This window comes from Pongo pygmaeus, chromosome 23 (assembly GCF_028885625.2).
Source record: "Pongo pygmaeus isolate AG05252 chromosome 23, NHGRI_mPonPyg2-v2.0_pri, whole genome shotgun sequence".
NCBI lineage: Eukaryota > Metazoa > Chordata > Mammalia > Primates > Hominidae > Pongo > Pongo pygmaeus.
The window spans coordinates 41507969-41521875 of NC_085931.1; the positions used below are offsets into that span (position 1 = coordinate 41507969).

Here is a 13907-nt window from a genome sequence, read left to right on the forward strand (position 1 = left end):
GCCTAGATGACAGAGCGAGACTCCATCTCAAAAAAAAAAAAAGAAGGAAAGGGATGGACTGGAGAGGGTCGCAGTGGCTGGCTCATGAGGGCAACACAGGAACAGGGCTGGTGTCGTGAGCATGTGGCCTGGGCAGTCATCTCACCCTGTCTCTCACAAATCACCTAGCTCGTCCTGCACAGATAGAACCAGATGTTTGCAGAAAGTTGAGCCCTGTTTTGCTCACATTAATGTTGAGGGGTCACTGGAAGACACAGGTGGGGATGTTCAGGGAAGCAATTGTAATTTCAGCTCAAAATAGCGGTCATATAGGTACCACATTTCACAAAGGGGGAAACTAAGGCTCAGGAAAGTAAGTGATCGCCCAAGATCACTCAGCTGCTAAGCTGTGCAGAATAGATTCTCACCAAGCAGTCTGGTTTCAGAGTCCTCTGCTAAACTCACATTCCACTACCTAACATATGGTAGAAAGAATGTTATGTGACTCCAGGATAATGCCAGGTAGATTTTTGTTCCATAAAGGGAAGAGGTTTTTAACCATTAGAGCTGCCCACACACAGAATGCTTTGTGCAATACCAAGCCTCCATCAGCATTATGGTGAAAAGCCCAGTCTCTGCAGGGAGACACACCTGGTTTACCTCTAAGCCTTGGACAAGCCACTTTACCTCAGGGTACCTCTCTTCCTCATTTGTAAGATGGGGTCAACACTAACTGCATAAAGTAGTTGTTGCTTTAAGTATGTTTACATTGTTTCATTTAAAACAAAAATTGGCTGGGCATGGTGACACATGCCTGTAATCCCAGCACTTTGGGAGGCCAAGATGGGTGGATCACCTGAGGTCAGGAGTTCGAGACCAGCCTGGCAAATATGGTGAAACCCCATCTCTACTAAAAATACAAAAATTATCTGGGCGTGGTGATGCACGCTTGTAATCCCAGCTACTAGGGAGGCCGAGGCAGGATAATCACCTGAACCTGGGAGGCAGAGGTTGCAATGAGCCAAAATTGCGCCATTGCACTGCAGCCTGTGCAACAAAGAGAGACTCTGTTTCAGAAAAAAAAAAAAAAAAAAAAAATTAGCTTGGCGCAGTGCCTCACACCTGTAATCCCAGCCTTTTGGGAGGTAAAGGTGGGAGGATTGCTTGAGTTCAGGAGTTCTAGACCAGCCTGGGCAACATAGTGATACCTTGTCTCTGCTAAACTGTGCCCCGCCTAAAAAAATAAAAATAAAAATAAATAAATAAAAACACACAGCCAGGCATAGGGGCATAGGGCCAGGTTCCTGTAGTCCCAGCTACTCGGAAGCTGAATGGGGAGGATCACTTGAGCCCAGGAGTTTGAGAGCAGCCTGGACAACACAGTGAGACCCTCATCTCTACAAAAGGAAAAATTATTTTTAATTAGCTGGTGTGGTAGTGTGCACCTGTGGTCCCAGCTATTCGTGGTCCCAGCGACTCAGGAGGCTGAGGCAGGAGGATCGCTTGAGCGCAGGAGGTTGAGGCTGCAGTGAGCTGTGTTCACGCCGCTGCACTTCGGCCTGGGTGATAGAAAGACTGGTTCTCTACATAAACAAACGAAAAAACAAATAAATGAAAAGTCTCCTATCCAAATTTATAGATTCTCATGATTTTTCAGTTAACATATCTGGTAATGAGAGTGAGATTCTAAAGTCACCCCAGATTTCTTTCCTCCTGTTGCCCTGGACAATGCCTGTCGCCAACGAGGACTCTTTAACAAAGTCCCCTTGCTCCCGATCACTCTGGGAAAGGGTCTGGGTAAGCCCTATCAGAATCCAAGATCTCCTGCTTGAGGTTAAAGAACTCGGAGACTGGCTGGGCGCGACAGCTCATGCCTGTAATCCCAGCACTTTGGGAGGCCAAGGCAGGCAGATCACGAGGTCAGGAGTTCGAGGCCAGCCTGGCCAATATTGTGAAACCCCGTCTCTACTAAAAATACAAAAATTAGCCGGGCAAGGTGGTGCTCACCTGTAGCCCCAGCTACTCAGGAGGCTGAGGCAGAAGAATGGCTTGAATCCAGGAGGTGGAGGTTGCAGTGAGCCAAGATTGCGCCACTGCACTCCAGCCTGGGCTACAAGAGTGAGACTCGGTCTCAAAAAAAAAAAAAAAAAAAAGATCTTGGAGACTTTATTTCTTCCCAGCTGGGTTCCCATCATTGGTGGACCCTGGAGGGGACCTTCACCTGTCAGCCTTGCATTGGCAGGGGCCTTCCCAGTCCTTCCCAGTGCCTGGTCCCAGTTCCCTGCATCCAGACCCTGCAAGGAATGTCTTTGTCAACCCTGGGTTTAAAGGCGGCCTTCCTGATTCCCTTAATTCAGACCACGGAGGGAACATTTTGTGGACCCTGGGCTCACCGGCGGGGATGGAGGTGTAATCAGGTCAAACTCAGCTGGTTCGTAGATTTTGTGAGGGTGCTTATGCTAAGAGTACTCTCAAAGGGTCACCTGGGTAAGGGAAGTGCAATTAAGGGGGGTGCTTAGTACTAATGGGACAGTCTCTAGCCAACCACCTTCAGGAACCCTTTGGCTTACATGTTTAAAAACTACATGGAAAGTTCAAAGGCATGCTAGCTTTTTTGGGACGCTAGCTGGCTACATATTATAGCCCGTTTTTGTGCACATTTTTAAACTGGTGGGCAAATTACATCAAGGAAAATTCAGAGCTCAAATGTCAACCTGCAGTTATAGAGTTAACATGTAAAGGCTTCTACGTTCTCTATTTTATTTTTCTACCTGCTTTAAGTCTGTTGACTTTTCTACTGGTGTTGAGATAAAACTCTTTACAGTGTTACTAATTCAAGGCTACCTGGAGATTTTATTTTTCTATATAGTTCAGCCAGGTTCTAGCTAAAATATAATAAACATTTAACCCTAAACTCATTGTTTTTTCAAGTGTGTGTGTGTGTTGTGTGTGTGTATATGGATATGGGGTCTTGCTATGTTGCCCAGGCTGGTTTCGAACGTCTGGGCTCAAGCAGTCCTCCTGCCTCAGCCTCCCAAAGTGCTGTGATTACAGGCATGAGCCACCATGCCCGGCCCCATTTAAAGCTTAAAAAAAAAAAAATGGGTTTTAAAAATCAAACTGCCATGGAAACTACCCAAAATTTTGGTTTACAGCCTCCATTAGATTACCTATTACGACAAATAAAGTTTAGCCATGTAAACAAGTTCCAGTTTTGTCAAAAATAATTTGGACCCAACCATCTTTTATAAACCGGTGACTGTAGTACTGAGAGGTGACGGTGCTGGCAGCCCTTGCAGCCCTGGCTCGCTCTCCGTGCCTCCTCGGCCTCATCGCCCATTCTGGCCACACTTGAGGAGCCCTTCAGCCCGCCGCTGCACCGTGGGAGCCCTTCTCTGGGCTGGCCGAGGCCGGAGCTGGCTCCCTCGGGCTTGCGGGGAGGTGTGGAGGGAGAGGCACGGGCGGGAACCAGGGCTGCACGTGGCGCTTACGGGCCAGCTAGAGTTCCGGATGGGCGTGGGCTTGGCGGGCCCCACACTCGGAGCGGCCGGCCGGCCCCGCGGGCCCCAGGCAGTGAGGGCCTTAGCACCGAGCCAGCAGCTGCGGAGGGTGCGCCGTGTCCCCCAGCAGTGCCCACCGACCGGCGCTGCGCTCCGGACCTTAGCTGCCTCCCCGCGGGGCAGGGCTCCGGACCTGCAGCCCGCCATGCCTGAGTCTCCTCCCTGCTGCTGTGGGCTCCACTGCAGCCTGAGCCTCCCTGAGGAGTTCCACCCGCTGCTCCACAGCGCCCCGTCCGATCAACCGCCCAAGGACTGAGGAGTGCGGGTGCATGACTGCAGGACTGGCAGGCAGCTCCACCTGCCTTGCCAGTATGAGATCCACTGGGTGAAGCTAGCTGGGCTCCTGAGTTTAGTGGGGATTTGGAGAACCTTTATATCTAGCTAAGGGATTGTAAATACACCAATCAGCACTCTGTATGTAGCTCAAGGTTTGTAAACATACCAATCAGCACCCTGTGTCTAGCTCAGGGTTTGTGGATGCACCAATCGGCACTCTCTATCTGGCTAATCTGGTAGGAACTTGGAGAATCTTTAGGTCTAGCTAAGGGATTGTGAATACACCAATCAGCACTCTGTATCTAGCTCAAGGTTTGTAAATGCACCAATCAGCACCCTGTGTCTAGCTCAGGGTTTGTAAATACACCAATCAGCACTCTGTATCTAGCTAATCTAGTGGGGTCCTGGAGAACTTTTGTGTCTAGCGCAGGGATTGTAAACACACCAATCGGCACCCTGTCAAAACGGACCAATCAGCACTCTGTAAAAGAGACCAATCGGCTGTCTGTAAAATGGACCAATCAGCAGAATGTGGGTGGGGCCAGATAAGAGAATAAAAGCAGGCTGCCGGAGCCAGCAGTGGTAACTCGCTAGGATCTTCTTTTAGGTTGTGGAAGTATTGTTGTTTCACTGTTTGAACTAAACCTTAACTGCTGCTGGATTTTTGGGTTTACACTGCGTTTATGAGTTGTAACACTCACTGCGAAGGTTTGCGGCTTCGCTGCTGGAGACAGGGAGACCACAAACCTACCAGAAGGAAAAAAAACTCCGGATATTCCGTCTTTAAGAACTGTAATACTCACCTTGAGGGTCCGCGGCTTCATTCTTGAAGTCAGTGAGACCGAGAACCCAGCAATTCCAGACACACAGTACTATCCCAGGATTAGAGCTCTAAGGTAAAACCGATAATTTTTTTTTTTCATTCTGTTTAGTAGGCTGGAGTGCAGTGGTACAATCTCTGCTCACTGCAACTGCAACTGCAACTCCCCCCCCCCCCCCGGTTCAGGTGATTCTCGTGCCTTAGCTTCCTGAGTAGCTGGGATTAAAAATGTTTGCTACCACGCCTGGCTCATTTTTGTATTTTTAGTAGAAGTGGGGTTTTGCCATGTTAGCCAGGCTGGCATTGAACTCCTGACCTCAAGTGACCCACCCCCCCCCCCCCCACCTTGGCCTCCCCAAGTGTTAGGATTACAGGCATGAACCACCACAACTGGCCTAAAGCTGTAAGATTATTTGTGTATGCGGTTAGATGTGTCTACATATGTTCTGTGTTGTGTCTACATGGTACCAAGTTGACTTAAAAACAAATACTCACAAATTAAGAAAGCCCAAATATATTTTTCAAGTTTACGTGACTTAAGTAAAAATTTTTTTTTTTTTTTTCTTGAGACGGAGTCTTGTTCTGTCATCCATGCTGGAGTGCAGTGGTGCGATCTTGGCTCACTGCAACCTCCGTTTTCTGGGTTCGAAACGATTCTTCTATCTCAGCCTCTTGAGTAGCTGGGGTTACAGGCATGTGCCACCATGACCGGCTACTTTCTGTATTTTTAGTTAGAGATGGGATTTTACTGTGTTGGCCAGGCTGGGCTCAAACTCCTGACAAGTGATCCACTTGCCTCAGCGTCCCAAAGTGCTGGGATTACAGGCATGAGTCACAGGGTCTGGCCTGACTCAAGTAAATGTTTAATAAATAAACTGGTTTTAAAAATTATTGGTAAAATAAAAATGTTTTTAAAATTGTCAACATACATTTTTGCCTTGGTTTACTGGTCAAAGTTTTACATGTGCCTGTGCTAGATATTTTAAGGGTGTCGGGGGTTTGGCGTAAAGATTGTAAAACTATAAACCCAGCCAAAACCAAAATGACCTTTGTGTGTGATTTTTTGATAAATATAACTAATTTAATATAACTAGTTTAATAGAAAACAACTAAATCTTCCAAGTTATCAACAAAATACGTATTTAAGATTCTTAGGTGAATAATCTGATAGTCACAGCCTGTAAAAATAGCAAAAAATTTAAATGATTACCTTTGTCTAATATCTCAGTTCTCATAACTAGTCTAAGTCAATGGTAAAAATAAATATAGGCTGGGCGCGATGGCTCACGCCTGTAATCCCTGCACTTTGGGAAGCCGAGGTGGGCGGATCACCTGAGGTTGGGAGATCAAGACCAGCCTGACCAACATAGAGAAACCCCGTCTCTACTAAAAATACAAAAATTAGTCAGGCATGGTGGTACATGCCTCTGTAATCCCAGCTACTCGGGAGGCTGAGGCAGGGGAATCGCTTGAACCCAGGAGGCGGGAGGTTGCGGTGAGCTGAGATTGCGCCATTGCCCTCCAGCCTGGGCAATAAGAGTGAAATTCCGTCTCAAAACAAAGCAAAACAGAAACAAAAATAAATGAATATATAAAATAAATGCTTATAAATACAATTGTCATGTAATTTAAAATGTTAAAATTATGTTAAATTAAATAAATGCTCATTAAATACCTGGGTCATTTTCAATTTAAAAAACATATTACAGGGCCGGGCTAGGTGGCTCACGCCTGTAATCCCAGCACTTTGGGAGGCAGAGGCAGGCAGATAGCCTGATCTCAGGAGTTTGAGACCACCCTGGGCAAAATGGTGAAACCCCATCTCTACTAAAATATTAAAAAAAATTAGCCAGGTGTGGTAGCGCAAGCCTGTACTGGGGAGGATGAGGTGCGAGAATTGCTTGAGCCAGGGAGGTGGAGGTTGCAGTGAGCCAAGATCACGCCACTGCACTCCAGCGAGCTTGGGCTACAGAGTGAAACTCCGTCTCAAAAAAAAGTTACAAAAACACGTTTATAGTTATACAGTGGTTCTCATCTATAAAATGGTAATATGTCACAAACAATTCAAGATTTCTTTGCATACTCACTTGAGAATATGAGAAATATGTATTTTTTAATTTTTAAAATGGATTTTTTTCCTAGGCTTAAGGTTACCAAACTTTAAGGTTACTAAAAATAAAGTCGTATTAATATATAATTCTATAATATGCCAAAATGTTTTTAATCTAAAATATTATTAAAAAAAGACAAAGTTATGGTGTGTTTTTGTTTGAGACAGTCTCGCTCTGTCGCCTAGGCTAGAGTGCAGAGGTGCAATCATAGGTCACTGGTTTCATGTTTTTTATTTTAAAATGATTTTGTTGGCCGAGTGCGGTGGCTCACGCCTGTAATCCCAGCACTTTGGGAGGCCGAGGTGGGCAGATCACGAGGTCAGGAGATCCAGACCATCCTGGGTAACATGGTGAAACCCCATCGCTACTAAAAATACAAAAGAACTTAGCCGGGCGTGGTGGCGGGCGCATGTAGTCCCAGCTACTCAGGAGGCTGAGGCAGGAGAATGGCGTGAACCCGGGAGGCGGAGCTTGCAGTGAGCCAAGATCACGCCACTGCACTCCAGCCTGGGTGACAGAGTGAGACTCTGTGTCAAAAAAAAAAAAAAAAGGCTGACTTTGGACAAGGTCTTAGCGAAATGGATAAAATCGTACCCAAATAAAAAAAATTCCTGTAGTGTTTTTTAGGCACCTAGCACAGTGCTGGGCACAAAGTAAGAACTCAAGAAATAGTGTTGGAGTAGATACTGAGTGGAAAAGTTCTTTTAAGAGGGAGTATGTATAGAACCATTGTTTCTTGGGTTCTTAGTGAATTGCAAATCAAAAGATATTGCTGTTCATATAATCAAATTGCACTGTGGAATCAAGCGCAGGGGTGGGAAGGCCAAGACAGAGGGTAGGATCTGAGCTTCAAGGGATATGAGAACGGAAATGTTATTCTTCCTGGAATGTACTCTTCTTACTAGGAAGCAGAAAGCTTTGACCACTCCCAATATTCCAAGAGAGGTTTCTGTGAGCGGGGAAGGAAGGGTGCATCAGAGGTGAATGTGCGAACGTTTACTTGGATGAGTTTAGAGAAATATAACATGATGTGCTTAGGCTGTTCAATGCAGTGAGGTGACCAGGAGCTGGGCAGGCAGGTGCATGGCCTTGCAGCTGTGAAGCTTTGAACCAAGTCCCTTCACTTTTCTGAGCTTCCATTTCCCCGTATTATAAGAATCACGAGACAGAAGTGGAGTAAAATACTTTGGAAACCATAAAGTACTGGAAAAATCAAGGTGTCCGGATTGTTACTAGGGTTTTAATAATGAAGAATGCAGCCTGTAGACCTGCATAATCCAATAGGGTCACCACCAGCCACTTGTGACTATTTATTTATTTATTTTATTTATTTATTTTGAGGCAGTGTCTCCTTCTGTCGCCCAGGCTGGAGTGCAGTGGTGCAATCTCGGCTCACTGCAACTTCCACCTCCCGGGTTCAAGCAATCTTCCCGCCTCAGCCTCCCAAGTAGCTGAGATTACCAGCATGCGTCTCCAAGCCCGGCTAATTTTTGTGTTTTTAGTAGAGATGGGATTTCACCATGTTGGCCAGGCTGGTCCCAAACTCCTGACCTCAAATGATCTGCCACCTCGGCTTCCCAAAGTGCTGGGATTACAGACATGAGCCACCATGCCCAGCCAATTTGTGATTTTTTTTTTTAACTTTTAAGTTCTGGGATACATGTGCAGAACGTGCAAGTTTGTTACATAGGTATACATGTGCCACGGTGGCTTGCTGCACCTATCAACCCATCATCTAGGTTTTAAGCCCTGCATGCATTAGGTATTTGTCCTAATGCTCTCCCTCTTCTTGCCCTCGACCCCCCACGACAGGCCCCGTGTGATGTTCCCCTTCTTGTGTCTGTGTTCTCATTGTTCAACTCCCACTTACGAGTGAGAACGTGTGGTGTTTGGTTTTCTGTTCCTGTGTTAGTTTGCTGAGAATGATGGCTTCTAGCTTCGTCCATGTTCCTGCAAAGAACACGAACTCATTCTTTTTTATGGCTGCAGACTATTTAAAATAATGTCAAGTCAGGAGCAGTGGCTCGCGCCTGTAATGTTAGCACTTTGGGAGGCCAAGGTGAAAGGATTGCTTGAGCTCAGGGGTTTGAAACCAGCCTGGGCAACGTGGTGAGACCTCATCTCTATTTTTTTTCCATCAATTTCAGATAAAAATTAAATTCCTCAGTCACAGAAGCCACATTTCAGTGGAAGAGTGAGGTAATTCACGTAAAGCACCTGGTACCTAGTGAATACTCAAGATTCCTTGGGTGCAGGGTTCTACTGACTTCCAGAAGTCCATGCTTGTTAATTGTTTATTCAAATAATTTTTATCCTTACTGATGAGGGACCAGCTCCCTCAACTGCTTCGCAAGTGGAGAGGGTGCCAGCCTAATTGATAAGTGGGGCAGAGTCTGTCCACAGGATGGCAGCACAACTGCTAAAGAGTTCACCAATGGCAGGGCTGCGTGCGGTGGCTCACTCCTGTAATCCCAGCACTTTGGGAGGCTGAAGTGGGAGGGTTGCCTGAGTCCAGAAGTTGGAGATCAGCCTGGGCAATATAATGAGACCTTCACCTCTACAAAAATTTTTAAATTAGCAACTAAAAAAATTAGCTGGGGCTGGGCGCAGTGGCTCAACGCCTGTAATCCCAACACTTTGGGAGGCCAAGGCGGGCGGATCATAAGGTTAGGAATTCGAAACTTAGCCTGGCCAATATGGTGAAACCCTGTCTCTATTACAAATACAAGAATTAGCCGGGCGTGGTGGCAGGCACCTGTAGTCCCAGCTACTCGGGAGGCTGAGACAGGAGAATCGCTTGAAGCCAGGAGGCAGAGGTTGCAGTGAGCCGAGATCGTGCCACTGCACTCCATCCTGAGCAACAGAGTGAGACTGCCTCAAAAAAAAAAAAAAAGTAGCCGGGTATGGTGGGAAACGCTTGTAGTCCCATCTCTTCAAGGAGCTAAAATGGGAAGATGGCTTGAGCCTGGGAGGTAGAGGCTGCAGTTAGCTGTGATCACACCACTAGACTCCAGCCTGGGTAATAGAGTGAGACGCTGTCTAAAAAAAAATAATTCACCAGTGATGACCAAGGAAGACATCTCAGTGGAGGGAAGTGCCGTGCCAGGTGCGCTAACTGAGGTATTTGGAATATTTGGGGCAGAGAGTGAACAATGTTTACAAAAACAAGAGGGTTGGTTATTGCCAAGTTGTATGAATGCCTTACAGAGGGATAATGAGAGACCAGGGATTGTTAGCAAGCAATTAATGGCTAATTGTGAAAGCCGGAGGGGGCTTCTATGTTATCTTACAAAGTAGACTTTTATCTCCTGCAATCGAAGAGCAGACATAGCTGAGCAGCAGACTGAAGGTTAACTATTAGAAGAGCAGAGATCCTGAGGTTGGGAGTTCGAGACCAGCCTGACCAACATGGTGAAACCCCATCTCTACTAAAAATACAAAATTACCCGGGCATGGTGGCACATGCTTGTAATCCCAGCTACTCGGGAGGCTGAGGCAGGAGAATCACTTGAACCCGGGAGGTGGAGGTTGTGGTGAGTTGAGATTGCACTCCAGCCTGGGCAACAAGAGTGAAATGTCTCAACAAACAAACAAAAAGGCGGAGATCCAATGATCTTTCAATGCTCAGCCGAGGCGAGTCTGTTACGCAGAGGTCAAACTACCCACAGCATAGATAACCCCTAATCAGGTGAGATGTGAGGCATTGACCAACTACTCATGTTTACCAAAAATAACTTGCTATACATACTTTCTGTAGGGCAGGTGCAGAGATCCACCACCCCATGGCTGTCTGAGAAATATCTTCTGTTTGTGAGTCCCTATTAAATGTTGCCTTCTGAGAACCTAGATTTGTCAGCTTTTTTTTTTTTCAGCCTCTCGGCTCCTTCAGCCTTCAGGGGTAGGTTTGCATGTAGCTGCTCACTGCAGAACAGTCTTATATAACAGATAAAGAACTCTTGGCCAGGCGTGGTGGTTCACGCCTGTAATCCCAACACTGGGAAGCTGAGGTGTGAGCTTGAACTCAGGAGTTTGAGACCAGCCTAGGCAAAAAAGCAAGGTCCTGTCTCTATTAAATGTAAAAAATAAGGCCAGGTGTGGTGGCTCATGCCTGTAATCCCAGCACTTTGAGAGGCTGAGGTGGGTGGATCCATGAGGTCAGGAGATCGAGACCATCCTGGCTAACACGGTGAAACCTCATCTCTATTAAAGCTACGAAAAATTAGCCAGGAGTGGTGGTGGGCGCCTGGAGTCCCAGCTACTTGGGAGGCTGAGGCAGGAGAATGGTGTGAACCCAGGAGGCGGAGCTTGCAGTGAGCTGAGATCGCGCCACTGCACTCCAGCCTGGGCGACAGAGCAAGACTCCATCTCAAAAAAATAATAATAAAAATTAAAAAAAATAAAAAAAAATTCAGGATGGGCTCAGCTAAATGGTTCTGTCTTGACATCTTTTATGCCATAAAAGCTGGAATAGGAGGGGTGTGGAAAAGCTGGGAGCTAGCTGGATCTCTCTCTCTCCAGGTAATCTCAGGGTTTATCCATGTGGATTACCTTTGTGGATCAGTTTGGTGTTCCTCACAGTGTACCCGCCTCAAGGCAGTTGTACTGCTTACATGACAGCTCGGTACTCCAGCTCAAGTGTTCAAGTGAGCAAGGTAGAAGTTGCAGTTTCTTTTCTGACCTCGAGTTAACTTCTGCATTCTGCTACTGACAAGGATGTCACAAACCTGCCTAGATTCAAAGGGAGGGGAATTAGACTCATCTCTTCATGGATGAATGACAAAATTATAGAAAACCATGTGGAACGGCTGGTATTGTTACAGACAGCTTTGAAAACACAATCTGACACATCCTCTTTATCTCTCTTAATGCTTTTTGTCAACGATTACTTGATCTAATTTTTTTTTTTTTTTTAAGATAGAGTTTCAGTCTGTTGCCCAGGCTGGAGTGCAGTGGCACGATCTCAGCTCACAGCAGCGTTTGCCTCCTGGGTTCCAGCGATTCTCCTGCCTCAGCCCCCTGAGTAGCTGAGATTACAGGTGTGAGCCACCATGCCTGGCTCATTTTTTTTTTTTTTTGTATTTTTAATACAGACAGGGTTTCACCATGTTGGCCAGGCTGGTCTCAAACTCTTTCCCTCAAGTGATCTGGTTGCCTCACCCTCCCAAAGTGCTGGGATTACAGGCATAAGCCACTGCGCCCCAGTCTCATTCATGTCTTTTTATGGCTTAATGGCTCACTTTATTTTATCACTGTTTTTATATATGCAATATTGCATTGTATAGATGTACTGCAATTTGTTTATGCATTCATTGAAGGATACCTTGACTGCTTCCGGTTTTTAGCAGTAATGAATAAAGTTACGAACTTTTTTTTTTTTTCTTCCAGACACAGTCTCACTCCGTTGTCCAGGCTGGAGTGCAGTGGCACAATCTCAGCTCACTACAACCTCTGCTTCCCGGGTTCAAGTGATTCTCGTGCCTCAGCCTCCCGAGTAGCTGGGATTACAGGCACGTGCCACCACACCCAGCTAATTTTTGTATTTTTAGTAGAGACGTGGTTTCACCATGTTGGTCAGGTTGGTCTTGATCTCCTGACCTTGTGATCCACCCGCCTCAGCCTCCCAAAGTCCTGGGATTACAGGTGTGAACCACCACACCTGGCCCTTTTTTTTCCTGATATGGTTTGGCTCTGTGTCCCCACCCAAATCTCATCTTGAATTGTAATTTCCACTTGTTGAGGGAGACACCTGGTGGGAGGTGACTGGATCATGGAGGTGGTTTCCCCATGCTCTTCTCGTGATAGGGAGTTCTCACAAGAGCTGATGGTTTTAAGTGTGGCACTTCCTCAATCTTTCTCCTGACACCTTGTGAAAAAGGTGCTTGCTTCCCCTTTGCCTTCTGCCATGATTGCAAGTTTTCTGAGGCCTCCTCAGCCATGCACAACTGTGAGTCAATTAAACCTCTTTCCTTTATAAATTACTGAATTGCAGGTATTTCTTTATAGCAGTGTGAAAACTAATACACTTTTTTTCTTTTTTTGAGACGGAGTTCCACCTGCCTTGGCCTCCCAAATTGCTGGGATTACAGGTGTGAACCACTATGTCCGGCCTCTCTTCTCTTTTCATACAGATAGGGGCTCACTATGTTGCCCAGGCTCGTCTCAAATTCCTGGTCTCAAGTGATCCTCCCACTTTGGCCTCCCAAAGTGCTGGAGGTTACTGCACCCAGTCACTGCACCCAGACAATTATTTCTTTCATGGACCATGCCTTAGGTGTTGTATCTAAAAAGGCATCACCTCTTCTTGAAGTTTTATAGTTTTGTGTTTCATAGTTAGGTCTGTTTCAAGTTAATTTTTTGTGAAAGGTATGTGTGTAGGTCGATTTGTTTGTTTCGCGTGTAGACATCCAATTGTTCCTGCACCATTTGATGAAATGTCTATTACACTAATAGTGTCTTGCTATTTATCTTAACTTGAAAGTAATGCGTATGCGTGTGTGTGTGTGTGTGTGTGTGAAGGAGTCTCGCTCTGTTGTCCAGGCTGGAATGCAGTGGTGTAATCTTGGCTCACTGCAACCTCCACCTCCTGGGTTCAAGCAATTCTCCAGCCTCAGCCTCCCAAGCAGCTGGGACTACAGGAGCCCACCACCAAGCCCAGCTGATTTTTGTATTTTTAGTAGAACTGGGTTTCACCATGTTGGCCAGGCTGGTCTCCAACTCCAGACCTCAGGTGATCCACCCACCTCAGCCTCCCAAAGTGCTGGGATTACAGGCATGAGCCTATGTGCCCAGCCACTTGAAAGTAATTTTAAACTCACGGGCCCTCTAAAAGGGTCTTGGAGACTACCAGTCATCCAGTGACCACAGTTGGGAAGCAATGCTCTAGTTGATGGGATTTTCTTTATCTTTGCTATCTCTTTCTTCTCCTCTTCCTCCTTTTCTTTCTTTCTGTTTTTGTTTTTTGTTTCTCCGAGACGGGGTCTTGCTGTCACCCAGGCTGGAGTGCAATGGCATGATCTTGGCTCACTGCAACCTCCGGCCCCCAGGTTCAAGCAATTCTCCCGCCTCAGCCTCCCAAGTAGCTGGGATCACAGGCACGTGCCACCACGCCCGGCTAATTTTTGTATTTTTAGTAGAGACGGGATTTCACCGTTGGTCAGGCTG

The 13907-nt window shown here is 46.4% G+C and overlaps 2 protein-coding genes across 2 annotated transcripts in view; one reads left to right on the forward strand and one right to left on the reverse strand.

Annotated features, from left to right (window-relative positions):
• Positions 1-13907, reverse strand: part of PES1 (pescadillo ribosomal biogenesis factor 1) — a 32737-nt gene that overhangs the window by 16894 nt on the left and 1936 nt on the right. The window contains exons 2-4 of the mRNA XM_054470333.2: positions 4619-4706; positions 2201-2273; positions 1425-1562 (exon numbers count right to left, since the gene is read on the reverse strand). The gene's annotated coding sequence lies outside the window, so the exon portion shown is untranslated. The remainder of the gene's footprint in view (positions 1-1424; positions 1563-2200; positions 2274-4618; positions 4707-13907) is intronic.
• The window catches only part of TCN2 (transcobalamin 2), a 32326-nt gene continuing 22815 nt past the window's right edge, over positions 4397-13907 (forward strand). Inside the window, exon 1 of the mRNA XM_054470335.2 lies at positions 4397-4711. The gene's annotated coding sequence lies outside the window, so the exon portion shown is untranslated. The remainder of the gene's footprint in view (positions 4712-13907) is intronic.